This window comes from Lissotriton helveticus, chromosome 2_1 (assembly GCF_964261635.1).
Source record: "Lissotriton helveticus chromosome 2_1, aLisHel1.1, whole genome shotgun sequence".
NCBI classification, from domain to species: Eukaryota; Metazoa; Chordata; class Amphibia; order Caudata; family Salamandridae; genus Lissotriton; species Lissotriton helveticus.
This window is the reverse complement of record NC_136059.1, coordinates 1,156,079,567-1,156,094,014: the sequence shown is the minus strand read 5'-3', so window position 1 is coordinate 1,156,094,014 and position 14,448 is coordinate 1,156,079,567. Positions and strand designations below refer to the sequence as shown.

At 43.7% G+C, this 14,448-nt stretch overlaps 1 long non-coding RNA gene across 1 annotated transcript in view; it reads right to left on the bottom strand.

The window, feature by feature from the left end:
• The window catches only part of LOC144819633 (uncharacterized), a 92,776-nt gene extending 79,322 nt beyond the window's left edge, over positions 1-13,454 (bottom strand). The window contains exon 1 of the long non-coding RNA XR_013607487.1: positions 13,248-13,454. This is a non-coding gene — a long non-coding RNA (uncharacterized LOC144819633). The remainder of the gene's footprint in view (positions 1-13,247) is intronic.
• Between the last annotated feature and the right edge of the window lie 994 nt (positions 13,455-14,448).

The window sequence follows — 14,448 nt, the reverse complement described above, 5'->3', positions numbered from 1 at the left end:
GTGTGTGCCTCCTGCCCTGTATTCCTTTTAGATCTGCATTTCCTTGGATCTTCTCTGCCAGGATTTCCATCATGAGATTGAAAAGTGGAGGCACCAGGGGATAATGATATCTGCACTGATGTGCAGTCATTTACAGTGACCTCAGCGCGTGGATTCCCATAGCAGCTAAGAACCCAAATCTTGTACCAAGTACCCAACCCAAAAGCTGGAAGTGTGAGCTCTAGGAACTTCTAGTCAACCAGATCAAAGGCATTTCTACTCTTAAGGTTGTTATCTATGAGGTGCAATAACTTTTTTGTATTATCTACAAAGCCTCTCTTTAGAATTCAACCTTAGTGAGCTACGTTCACCAAACTTGGCCATACTCTTCCTGGCCTACCAGCCAGATAGCTCTTCAAGAACCTAACATCAAGGTTCAATAATGATATCGGCCTATCAATAGAGAAGAGTGGTTCAGCTTTACCCTACTTTTGGATCATTGTGACGATTGCTTGCACCATCAATTCTGTCATGCTTGTTATTACCGAGAAGGAATTAGAAATATTTGTTAAAACTGGGGCCTAATGTCAACAGAACATTTTATACAAAAGTGCTGTGAAGCCATCTAGACACAGGGATATTTGGGTTTAACTTTTGATATGCCAGGGACGACTTCATCTATTATATAGGTTTATCTAATTCTTTGTTTTGGTCTTCTGTGAGTTTCTGCTCTATTATGCCCTCAAAGTAATTCATTACTTCACTAGGGGATCCCACCTTTGGTGTCTACCGTGTCTTACAGAATTCCCAAAATGCTGATACAGTGCTGCAGTCATCATCATGGAGGTGGCCTGCTTTGTTCCTGACTACTGCTACCCCCTCCGGGACCATATTTGCTATCAATCTACACACCAACAATTTGCTGGTGTTATTATCCCTTTCATATATTTCTGCTTTACTTGCAACAATGCCTTATCCATGACTAGCATTTGAACTTGGGACCTAATTGATGATAATTTGCACAATATTTTTATCAAGCCTGTTCATTTCTACACACTTTCTAAAATTCTTGCAACTAGGATTCCAGCCAGGCCAGTATTTCCCTCCTGTCTTTGTACTGTCTAGCTGAGTGCACAATAAGGAATGCCCGCACCACTGTTTTAAGAGCATCACACAGGACACTGTCTGAGACCTGCCCTCCTTGCTGTTGGCCAAGTATTGAGCTTAATTGTTCAAATGCATAGCAGCCTTTTCCTCAGTCTCTATCTGTGGTCGCAGGTGCCCTCCATCGGAGCCTGTAACCCTATTATGATAGGTGCCTGGTCAAAGAGAGCAATATGCCCCATGTCTGAATCAGAGATTCTCAAGTCACTTACCAAAGACACTATAAAGTCGTCAAACCTAGAGTAACCCCCACTTATCTGAAAAGAGACCATGTGTCTTAAAAGTCCATACTATCTAGTGAAGGTCTGGATCAGTCGGTAGCTATGGTGAAAGGAGATAAGAGGATACTGTTTAAAAGGATATTGGAGATAATCCTACTGTCTTTCCTTAGTGATGCTCTATCTTCAATCTGCTTCTTTGGTTGTAGGATTGGGGTCACATTTTGCATCTGACTCATGGCTGGTGATTTTCTAAGCTCAGTACTGGTGCACGTGTCCTATCAGGCCCTCTGCCTGTGCATTCACCAGAGAAATAGAGCATGGTTGCTATGTTCAAGAGTCTCAATTTCTGTAAGGAGCTCTGAAGGGTTAATGCACTCTTAGTTTGGAGTGTCCTTTATATCTCAGGGATGTTGAAGTATGGTGGCAACTGTTGTGATTGCTTTCTCATATAGGAATGCAAAAGCAATGATCGGACCAGTCAGAGAATGTCTCCTTTCTGAATTTACTGCAATTACTCTAAGAAAATTGTAACATGCATTGAAGATGAGAAAGTCCGCTTAACTTGCACAGTATATATTCTTTGAGATGATTGGTGGTGTTGGAAATACCCAGAATCCACCCTATGAAAGAGAAACGTTATACTGCATAAGTACCAACTTTACTGTGTTCAGTTTGGATAGCTGTTGTTAACAGAGAGAGAGAGAGAGAGAGAGAGGGTCAATTTTCTTCCGAATGATCATGGTTTTGTTGTCTCTGCCCTGTCCTTGTGCTTTACCCAGCACAATGGCTCTAAGAAAGCTACCTGCATGGTGTGCATGTTTCTGTTAATACCACAACATGCCTCTTGAGAGATGATTTTACACATCTGAAGTGATTGCATTAGATCAGGCCTTCTACTGCTAGAAGTACCAGCACCACCAGCCGAAGCTAGACCAGCTTCAACTCTATTAGGAAGAGGAGACTATTGAGTGCTTGGCTTGAGGGCGAGCCTTGCATCCATCATCTCCGTGGGCAACATGGAGAGGTTATCACTGGTATTCTTTTGCCTCTGCTTGACTAAATACTGGGATAATGTTTTCTCAAACTTGGGGAGGTGAACACATTTTCGCCACAACCTAATTGCCAATTCAATTCAATTCAATTCATGATCTTTATTTGATTTTATAAATAAAATCATAAAAGCCAAGTCATAAAAATTACATACAATTTGTCATTGCCAAACTCATTCTTATTTTAACACCCCCCCATCAAAAAGCATACTAGAGAAAAGCAAATAAAAGGACTGTTTAACAGCTGTAAAAGCAATAAGGCTGGCCTAACTTGCTTAAAATTCATTAGTTTTAAAATTTGGCATAAATATTTGTGTCTGATTATTATATTTTGGACAAAACATAACAGCATACAATGTGTCATTCATCGATGTATTGTCACAATTACACAGGGGCAAGTCCGATTTCCTAAAACATCTATGATTAAAAAGGATTAAGCAAGGGAATAAATTCAACCTGAAATAAGTCAATATACGGTGTTGGTGTAGTGTCATATTCCAGGTCAAATAAGGTTCAGTGTTACTGAGAGTTTTCACTAATATTGCATGTCGCATGGAATGTTTCATTAGCGCTAAATCCTCACGTTCTGATGCCAGCTTATCCCTAAAGGCATTTTCAATCCATTTACTATCAGAGCGAGTTATGGCAGAAGGGTTATCATACTGATCACACCTCCCCAAGGCCCGGAGGTTATGCTCCATGTATGCCAGCCATGGTATCCGGGAGGATTTGTCTAGTTTTATGCAATCCTGCAAAATCAACTTAATTGTCATTGTGCTAGAGATCTGCCAATATCCCTGTAATTGGAGTACTATTGATACTGTGTCAGGTATAGGAGGCTCATTCTTCAAAATTAAGAATTTCCTCCAGAGGACGCCCTGAGAGTCATTTTTCAATATTACACCCAGCCAGCAATGGAGAGGTTATCAGAACACCGCCAGGACTGATTCACCATCCGCTTTCCGAGCTTCCTTTCTTCCCATCTTTTTTGCCTTGGTCAACACAGCTCCATGCTGCTGGTTAGGGTTACCTGTGCATATCAGGTTTGTGGGTGACTGTCTGTCACCTTGGTTGATTACACAATACATCTATCTGAGTTCCCAAATTCACATATTCTTCTTGAGTTTAACTTTTTCTTCAAACACACTTTTTTATTAACTGTTTTAAACTTGCATGAAAGGAAAGGCATTTTTTGGTTTGTGTTGATTCCTGTCCCACAGTCATGTTATTGGTGGTCTGGACCCATTTTCTGTGGCCCAGGGTGAGTCCTGGACTCTCCAAACATCTCATCCAGAGGTGCTCAGTGGCGTAACAGTAGTTCCCGCAACCCCGGCGGTGTGGGGTGCCCGAGTTACGGGGGCCCCTTCAGCACTGTACAGTGGGACCAAAGTGGTTGGTGGTGGGCTGGGGAACAGGAGAATCAATACTTCAAATGCAAAAATGGACAGCGACGAAGGATGGTGGACCCTGCTCCCCTGATATGTTCACATCATTGCAAGATATCTCGAGTCCACCAGACGCGGTAATAATCGCTGTGGGATTAATCACAAGGTAATCAATGGGTATATTGCAAAATAAAGGACGAATGAAATTCCCTTCTCTAGAATTTTGGTTTGTGTGGGTGTAATGGCAGTTTTTAGAGATAATAATCACTAGATTCAATGGCTTCTTGTCGATTTTGCCACAGGTTGTTGTGAGTTTTGAGTAGAGGGACCTCCTGGGTCGCCGATTGGATCGGGACCTGATCCTAAAAAAGGAGCCGGTGTGATAATAGCTGATTTGGAAGTTGAGGGTACACTCTCCTGTTGTGAAGTGGTGTGTTGTTGTGGACCTCTTTGTCCCGATTTCCGAGACGAATCATCCGAGGAGGAAGTTTCTCCATCTGTAGATCTGTTGGTGTAAGGGCGTTGTTGTCTCCTAGCTGCGTATATTTCGGCCCAATTATAAACTTCGCCGAGTTTATAATCGACCGTGTTCCTTTTAAACTTCCTCAATTTCCTTTCGTTGATTTCCTTTGTGTATTTTTCAAGTTGAGAGTTGACATCCTCCAATGTTTTGTTAAGCTCCTCAGATGTGAGTTTGCTACTCAATTCTTGTTTTAATTGGGTAACTTCGCCTTCCAATTCTTCGAGGAGTTTTGAGAGTTCTTCTACTATTAAAAGGATCAAGTCAAGCGAACATTTGTTTAAGATTCCGTACCATTTTTCTGTGAAACGTGGATTGTTTTTGCAAATAGTTGATTTTAGTGGGATACGTAGACCCCTGGGTATACGCTGGACTTTATGATATCTGATTAAAGTGCTTGCATGCAACCGCTGGTTTATTTCCCTCTTGGCTGCAAAAAGTGACTTTGTTCACCCCGCAAGGTTTAAACCTCAGCACCTTGTTCTAGTTCGTAGACCCTCATTTTGCACATCTTTATACTCTTGAGACCTTTTTGCTCCTGTACAGTGATACATACTCTGTTATTTTTGATTTTCTCATAGAAATGTCCCCTTGACGAAGAGCATTTGCTCGAAATGCATTGGGGATGTATTTTGTGACTGAATTTACGGATATACCTTGTTGGATATTCATGCTTGATACTACTCACCTTGAATACATCATGTATAAACTTTGAATCATTCAGCATATGACGTAATATGACTAGAAGATTAGTTTACAATAAACTCCTTTATTTTGGAACTAGCAGCCCGTCCCGACGTTGTCCGGGTATGAAATAGAATGTGTGTAATGTGTGTATTCAGATACAGTCATTCGCGTGTTCCCGCGCTTGAGGCCCAGCTGCAGCCCTGGTTGATGTTAGCAGGCGCGTGTCCCCCTGCTTGAGGCCCAGCTTCAGCCCTGGTTCATGTTAGCAGGCGCATGTAATTAGTGTAGTGATCCGCCGCCTGAGCCCGGCTACAGCCCTGGCTGATGTTAGCAGGCGCGTGTAATTTAGTTTAATGTGATAGTTCAGTAACAGCGCGCATGAGAGGCTGCAGTAATTGTCCCCGCAGACACGCTCAGTCGCGTGTGCCCCCGCTTGAGGGCCAGCGGCGACCATCTAACAATTAGAATTTAGTGAGCCTTGAATGATTGTTTCCCGCTGTTCTTATTTTTTTATGACCCACAACGACGCTCTTCGGCCCGAGTGCTTTTTAGACGCACACAGGCCAAGCCACACACTGCGTTCGGCCCTTTCAGATGCACCCAGGCCAAGGCACACACTGCATTCGGCACCCCCAGTATGTGTGAGACAACGGGCAGTCCCCCATGGGAGTCTTGCGAATGGTTACTTACCACGTTTCGAGGTGAACGCCTTTGTGACGCCTCCAGAACACGGCCACAGCAGACGATCTGATTAATGTACGACCCAGATGGCATGAAGTGCGGAATGTAGCACACCCCCCAGCGTTTGTCACGCTCCCAGCGTGCCGCTTGATGCGGCGCAGTTGCGTAATTGGCGCTTCACATGGCATGAAGGGCGGACACACGCCCACAGAGCGGACACACGCCCACAGCGTTTGTCACGGCCCCAGCATGTCACGCCCCCAGCGTGCCCCTTGGTGCGGCGCAATTACGACTCACATGTCATGAAGGGCAGAACATACCACACGCCCCCAGCGTTTGTCACGCCCCCAGCACACACCCACAGCAGAACGCAGACACGCCCACAAGAGACTACTTTGCTGGCATGGTTCTTTTACCTTTTAAATGTATATGGTGGCCGTCTGCATAGCCTATGTCCTTCTGCTGCAACTGCCCTTTCCAACGCTGTATTGGGTGTTGTGATTGGTGCTGTGGTTACTGAGATTACCCGCCTCAAAGGTTTGGGCTCTCTCTTGATAATATTAGTATATTAGTATGGATATATATATATATATATATATATATATATATATATATATATATATATATATATATATATATATATATATATATATATATATATATTGATACCCCTCTGTTCCTTTTCGACAGAATTTGCAGCGCTCTCTCGCCGGTTCGTAAATCCCCGCGGCAGAACCACGCCGCATTTAAATCCACAACCAATTCCCCCAGCTGGGAGAAAAACTGGACGAACTCACGTTTGTCTTCACTTATGTGCTTTTTTATTTAATCCTCACAGCATGGAGTTTCTCAAGCAGGCAGGCACAAATCTACGCGTTTCTGGATAGCATATCCCTTGTTCACGATCAATTTGGCTCCAGGCTCTCAGTCTCAATATAGTGAGTCACATTATTACATCATTCCCTGTTTGATGTTATTTTGGCCCTCGGCCTTCTGGATGATGTAGTTTTTTGCAATTTTTTTAATACATTTTTTTATCCGTCTGCATAGCCTATGTCCTTCTGCTGCAACTGCCCTTTCCAACGCTGCATTGGGTGTTGTGATTGGTGCTGTGGTTACTGAGATTACCCGCCTCAAAGGTTTGGGCTCTCTCTTTATAATATTAGTATGGATATACCCATCGATTACCTCGTGATTAATCCCACAGCGATTCTTACCGCATCTGGTACATCCTATATAGGAGTTTTATTTACTTATTTGCTTGCGTAAGCTGGATGACAGTGGGAAAGGGAAAAGATTTCTGTTTTGGGGGACTCCTAAGGATAAGAGAGACATGCAGAGAGAGGGGTGGAAATATTTGCGAAGGAGACTGAAAATGTGTGGTCTATTTACAAGAATGTCATGCAGTGCAGTGCAGCAAGTCACTTTGCTGCGCTGCACTGCGTGATAGTGAAAGGACTGGAATGCTCCCTATTTAAGGCAATACAGTGGATTCCTGCCTTTTCCCCTGTGCTGGCACCTTTTTGGCAGCCTTGCACCAATGCAGGCACCCTGCCACATGGTGCCCTGTGATGCATGGAGGGTTGTTTTTGTGCAGGAAGGGACGCCTTTCTGCACAGAAACAATCCTCAGAGGCATATTCCTCTTTGTACATGTGCTGCAAAATGCAGCACACATAGAGAGAGGAAGTAACAAGGAGAAATACAAATATTTCTCCTAATTACGCCTAACCTGAGATGGCATATTTTTTTGGGCGCATTCCCAAGTCTACCAGTTCTGGTAAATCTGCAAATGTGTCAAAAACCATGTGAGATGCATGGCAACACCCACACAACAACCATGGAATGCCTTGCCAGGGCAGAGTGAGGCAACACAGTGATTTGTGCTGTGTTGCCTTACTCCAGCTTTATCGAGCCACTCAGGACCAAACAAAGTGGCCTTGCGTGACTTCATAAATCACATGTAAGGTTTGCGTCGCACTTGTACCATGTTGCGTGGTACAAGAGTGATGCAAACGGCTCATAAATAGGCCCCCTGTGTTTTTCACATGATGAGGAATAAATATATTCCTGGACAGAACTAACAGAGGATGAAACCCTGGGGGAAGCCTCAGAATGAATATTGCTAGTTACCCATACTCTGCATGAAAACCTGGGAGGTGATGAGTGTGAGGGGGCAGTCGTCTATACCATACATACCGTAAGGCATAGGTCTTCAAACTGTGGGGCCCGCCCCCCTGGGGGGGCGCAGCATCCCTTCAGGGGGCTCGCGCTCTTCATCCCACCACTTCAACTTCGCGCGTGTGTCTCAGTCTGGGCTGCTGCAGCTCCAGCTGCTGGGGTCTCGGCCGAGAGTGTCTGGAGTCACAGGTCAGAGGACTGATGCGCAACAGGGGACTAATTCTTCATTCAATAGGAAGAGTAGACATTCAGGGGCTCTAAGAAGGGGTGAAAAAAACAAAGCCTCGTTAATGGGAAATGGTCTTTTAAAGACCTGTGAAGTACTCGGGTGCGGCTGTTTTAAAGTGCTAAATTCAATTGAGCAGACTGTGTTATATTATTACAGTAACTCGATCCTGGTGTATTTGGAATCAAGTGCTTCATGGTGAAGTAGGTTGCAGTTGATATTTGTGTAGGTGGAATTGAAGTAAGGTCGAAACTTGGGTATCATACTTCGGAGTTTATTTTTCGTGAATAATGCTTTTGCCGTTTATGTTTCCGCATGCTACGAAGACCACTCCTCTCTGATTAGGCCATTCAGCAATCTAGGTTCTGGCCCACCTTTGGATCATGACTTTAAATCCCAGTCACAAAGGTAGAGCAGAATTTAATAGCAGAGTAAAACTTTGCTTTCATGCTTTTAACAGACTGTCTCAAGATGAGGGGCACCATGACGGATAAGGATGGAAGAAGACCGGAATAATTAGCACAGGTAGATGTTGGGTACAGAATTTATTGAAATTGAGACTTTTAAATTATTTGCTTAGCTTGAGTAGATGGCTTTCTGTCTGACCTTGGGTCAGTCTTACTATAGGACCCTGTTCTTCACAAAGTGTGTGATATCAGTACATGCATGTGCCTTAGCAGGGTACAGCAAGATCTAAACAGCCTGTGCAAAATTTGTATAAACGCCGCTGTAATTTTATACAACTTGAGTTATCAAGTGCATATTATCTAATTTCAGTTTTTCCTACGCTTACACTGATCTCGCAATTTACAATAGTAGGATACTTGTTTTGAGCAGAAAATTTCTTGCGAGAAGTGTGCAGCTGCATGTCTGCTGCGTCCGCATGTTCTGTGCTGGTAATGTTTACAATGTGAATTTAAAATCTATACAGAAAATACATTAAGCAGGTTTCGCGGATGACTTTTGTACCAAATTACATACCTCTGGGCATATTTATAAAATTAGTGGTGCAGGGCAATGCAGCAAGCCACCTTGCTGCGCTGCCCTGTGTCACTGGGAAAGTGCAGGAATGTACAGTATTTATCCAGCATGGTGAATTTTTATCCTTTTCTGTGGTGCTGGTGACAATTTGTCAACCTAGTGCCAATACAGGTACCCATGTAAGGATTGTTTTTGTGTAGGAAGGGGCACCTTCCTGCACAAAAACAATACTGAGAGGCTTTTTCCTTTTTCAATATGTGCTGCAGAATTCAGCACATATAGAAAGAGGTCTCATCATTACGCCTCTCTGTGGGAGCATATTTTTTAATCATTACCATGTTTAGAAATCCTTGTAAATCTGGGAATGTGTCAAAAAACATGGGAGCTGTGTGGGAACACTCACCGCAATGCCTATAGAACTTAGGTCTTCAAACTGTGGGGCACCCCCCTGGGGGGGGCAGCATCCCTTCTGGGGGGTGCGCACTTCACCCCTCCACTTCACCTTCGCGAGCTGGGCTTGGCTGAGAGTGTCTGGAGTCACAGGTCAGAGGCCAGAGGCGCAACAGTTAGGGAGGGGGGCTAATTCGGCCAGCAATAGGAAGAGTAGACATTCAGGGGCTCTAAGAAGGGTTAAAAAAAAGCAAAGACTTGTTAGCGCGAAATGGTCTTTTAAAGACCTGTGAAGTACTCAGGTGCGGCTGGTAGCTCCAAAACTCTCTGTGTGTGTGCCCGGGGAAGCTGTCTCATACCGGGCTGACACACATGACAATGCCCTTTGAGCCCTTTGGGCGTTGCACACCTGATGTAAAGGCATTTGTATCCCCCAGGTCTTAGTCAGAAGCCCCTTATGGGCGGCACCCTTATCTGGTCAATATTAACCACTGGCCCCAGCAGCTACCTCATCCCTCTGGTCTTCACAACTGAAACTTGTCAAAAGAGTATGCCTTTGTTCCGGATTTCTCTTATCTCTGATCGACACTTTGGGGACCCTACTGCACCCACAGGGTGTGTCCGAACTGCGACCCTTTGCAAGTCGAAACTGGTCAGACAGGAGGTTCAGTATGTTTTTTAAGGCCTTTGACATGGCTGCCACCACCGATTGAGATACTGTCAATTCTCTGATAAAATCTGTGTCCATAACATATTTCACTGTTGTGACCTGCCTCATGTACCCATGCTCTTCAGCCATGTCTGCGTGGAGGTGAGTGACAAAGGGGGACTACGGATTATCAGTGTTTAGCAATGCAATCAGACCCCACTGCCCTAGCTGCTGTTGGAACTTGCAGGGAGGGCAGAGATTAAAATGGGACAGCTCACAGGGGAGACTGCCCACTAGAGCTCTCCTCAAGCCATGTGACGTCTAAAACCGGAAGCATGGCAACACCTGGCCGTACACCACATAATCAATTTTTCAATTGTGTCAGAAAGCATGTTATGTGGAACTTCTTTTTCTGATATCTTGTTTAGGGGCAAGGATGTGGCACAACAGCCAGAGATGATAACTGTAGAGCTGGGAAACCAGGTTCAATTCTTGATGTCTGCTCAACATCCTGTGATTCTGGGCAAATCACTTAATTTCCCTGTGCTTACAAAAAATGAATGTGTGCTTGTGTAATGTAAAAGATGCTCCTGTAAAGTGCTCCAATACCTTTGGGTCATGTTTGCACTATATAAAACTGCAAAAAATATATTAAAAAATGTTGTGAGCACTCCTGTTTCAAGGCACTGCTCAAGAGTGGAGCTCAACCTAAGTATAGCAGAAGCAAGAATCCATCCACACATTGTCTCTGTGGAGAACAACATGCACTCCCACACCTGTGTTTTGGGATGTTTTTGCTAATCTATCCTAAATTTTGTGTTTTATGTGAAATAGAAAGCACCAATGTAATTTTTTGTGCTAATTATTTTCTTGGAGTCTTTTCATTTGAACTTTAAAATAAGTACATGGACTACCAAAACTTCAGTTTACTAAACACTCTACCTTTATTTAATATTATTTGCCCAATACGACCTGTGTTCTACAGGAGGGAATGGCTATCAATGATGCAGAGTGCCAGCTTTCAGAACTTTTTTGTCACATGGTGGTAGTGGTGGGGGGGCTCGACTTGTAAAAAGGTTTAGATGGGGTGGCTCGGCCGACAAAAGTTTGATGACCTCTGCCGTAAGGTATAAAGAGGTGCTGCTCTAGTCATACTATTTCCCAGAGCTCTCTACCTATACCCTTGTAGAGGAAAGAGAATGCAGGCCGCTCACTCTGTGCTGAAAAGGAAACTGATCAAGTACAGAAGAGATGCCTGTTCTATTATTTTATTTGAGAATGGGCTGTGAGAGCTAAAAATTGACCACCAACTCAGGCACAGATGCACTGAAGAACTGGTGTGAGGTGACCCTGCTTCCATCAACAGAGAATATAAGAGACTACTAGACCCCAGTGCTGGGGCAGGCAAAAGTGTTGATAGCTAGGAAATTCTTTGCCACAATACTTGTTCCCATCATTGAAACAGAGGAAATGAAACAGAAATTGGCGAGGATATGTAAAGGATATTCCGCTGCAAAAAGCTATAACAAAAAGATTTGGGTCAAACCCCAACTATAAGTTGAATCTGAACTCGTGAAGACAGCAGGGAACTGAAAGTGTGAGTATTTAGTAATGAGGTCCTACTTGTTATTGCAATAGGAGGTGGGCCAAGAGAGTTTGTTTGTCTCTGGTTTTCTTAAGGTATTTTGTAGAAGGTTTAGAATTAGCGTATGTCATCTGATTGATGTTTAGTGCATCAATGGCACAGGTTATGTCTGATGTGGAGCTCAATGGGTCCTTTTGGAAGAGCCAGGTCAAATAGATCCTACTCTGATAACAGTTGTAGGCACTAAATCACCATACAGCCTGTAGATATCGGGGGTACATACTAATGCAACTAAATCAAGAGCACAAGTGGTTGTCAGTGAGACTCACAAAAGAAATAATAATGGATTCCCATCAAATGTCTTACGATGATCTATATTCTCATCTGGTCATCCAAAAACATTGGGTGGTATGTCCCTCGATCATTGGGACCATGTCCTCACCCAGTTGCTAGAAAAGTCTCAGTGAGTCAAACCCACACACACTGTGTTGACCATGAGATAGATGACAAAGTATGGGAATATGTGAAGTGCAAAGAATAGTGATTATGTGGTGAGATAAAATAGAGTGGTGAAAGCAAAGGTCAAAAATGTTTTATTCAGATGGTTGTTTCACCCTCTAATTAAAACCAAGAACAGTGCAAATGACAAGGCAGACTTAAACAAATATCGACTGCCATAAAAAGGCCAACATGTTTCAGCCACTAGGAAAAAGAGGTTCCACAGGCTTTCTTCAGGGCCTCTGTTCTCAAAAGTTTGCTACTGCTAATGTGAATATACCTTAAATCAAAATAAGTGAAAACAGAAAAAGGATATAACTGGACATATTAGTCCATAGTCAGCTCGCTACGTGTCAAAAACTGGAGTAGTCTCACATCTAGAGAAAAAGGGGGGACAAACACAAGGCTCTCAGTCCAAAATGCATAGTATTAGTACCCTTCTATTTTGAAGAAGCATTTCAAAAATTCATCACTCACCCAGATTGACCGGGGGCTACGCCTCACCTCTCCTGGACCCTGCTCAGGTAGACGGAGGCCCCGCTCTATGAGAGAGAAGTGTAAGGTGTCTTGAGTAAAACATTTCGCTCCTAGAGCATACCCTGTTTCTTACCAAATCCACACTTAATTTTAACTCCTCTCTCATTAGTGCTCATTCGGTGGCACCCTAGCTCACTCTCAATTGACTTTGTCACACAAGGGAATCTTAAAATGCATGCAAACAGCCGTAGCAGAGGTCCATGCTGGTTAAAAGACCCACTGCTCCGGACTGTCCTCCTATTCGAATGTCGTATGGGACTGTGCTCGAATATCATGTGGGACTTGTGCTTTACGTGGTTATATACAGGGACCCACCGATCATTCAAACACTAATTTGTCAAACAACCGCTAGTCAGACCCCCATACGAGTCAACCTGCCACTTGTTCTAACATGTGGCTGGGACTATGAGATCTCTAACACAGAGCTGCAATCCCTGACTGAAATATATTTAGTAAACACACAAGCTGGCAACTAAGTCAGAATCATGCAAACATTCCTCATTCGGCAGACTGACCTGTCCGTCGTTGCCTCGTTGTAGGCTCTGAGTCAGGGGGAAGGCATCCAACTGTTGGAGTAGAAAGTATTTAAACACTATCTTGGTCAAGGGCGGAGTCCCGTTACCCGGGGTCCGCCCACTTCACAATCCATTTGTTTGTTGTTATCTAACAAAAGTACTTCATTATAGTTTCAATCTTCATCTTATGATTGATTTCGAGTTCGCATGCGCTTACCCGGTATAAGCAGATTTGGTAGTCACTGTTTAGATTACATCCGGGGAGCGCGACTCGAATCTCGCGAGCGGATCCGGAACTACAAAATGACATCATCAAGTGACGAAATGTAGTCCGGTAGACAAACCGCGTGTTTCAAAGGAATAGAATTATCGAGTGCTGTTTACGGGGCAATATAAGAACAATGGACACAGTGTATATCAGAATGACATCCCCTTACAGGCTAGCCCATGGAACACAAGAGTGCATTCAGATGTAGAAAGACCATAACCAAACTTACAAGACATTTTGTTGAATTCAAACATACAGAAGAGGAATTCACTTGGACAGTTCTAGAAAAGCCCTTCATACCATCACATACTGGGGATGTTACGAAGTTTTTATTCACCAAAGAACAACGTTGGATATATGAACTTTCTACAGATTCCCTGGGATTAAATGATGAGATTCCATGGGCTAGCCTGTAAGGGGATGTCATTCTGATATACACTGTGTCCATTGTTCTTATATTGCCCCGTAAACAGCACTCGATATATCTATTTCTTTGAAACACGCGGTTTGTCTACCGGACTACATTTCGTCACTTGATGATGTCATTTTGTAGTTCCGGATCTGCTCGCGAGATTCGAGTCGCGCTCCCCGGATGTAATCTAAACAATGACTACCCAATCTGTTTATACCGGGTAAGCGCGCGCGAACTCGAAATCAATCATATGATGAAGATTGAAACTATAATGAAGTACATTTGTTAGATAACAACAAACAAATGGATTGTGAAGTGGGCAGACCCCGGGTAACGGGACTCCGCCCTTGACCAAGATAGTGTTTAAATACTTTCTACTCCAACAGTCGGATGCCTTCCCCCTGACTCAAAGCCTACAACAAGGCAACGACGGACAGGTCAGTCTGCCGAATGAGGAATGTTTGCATGATTCTAACTTAGTTGCCAGCTTGTGTGTTTACTAAATATATTTCAGTCAGGGA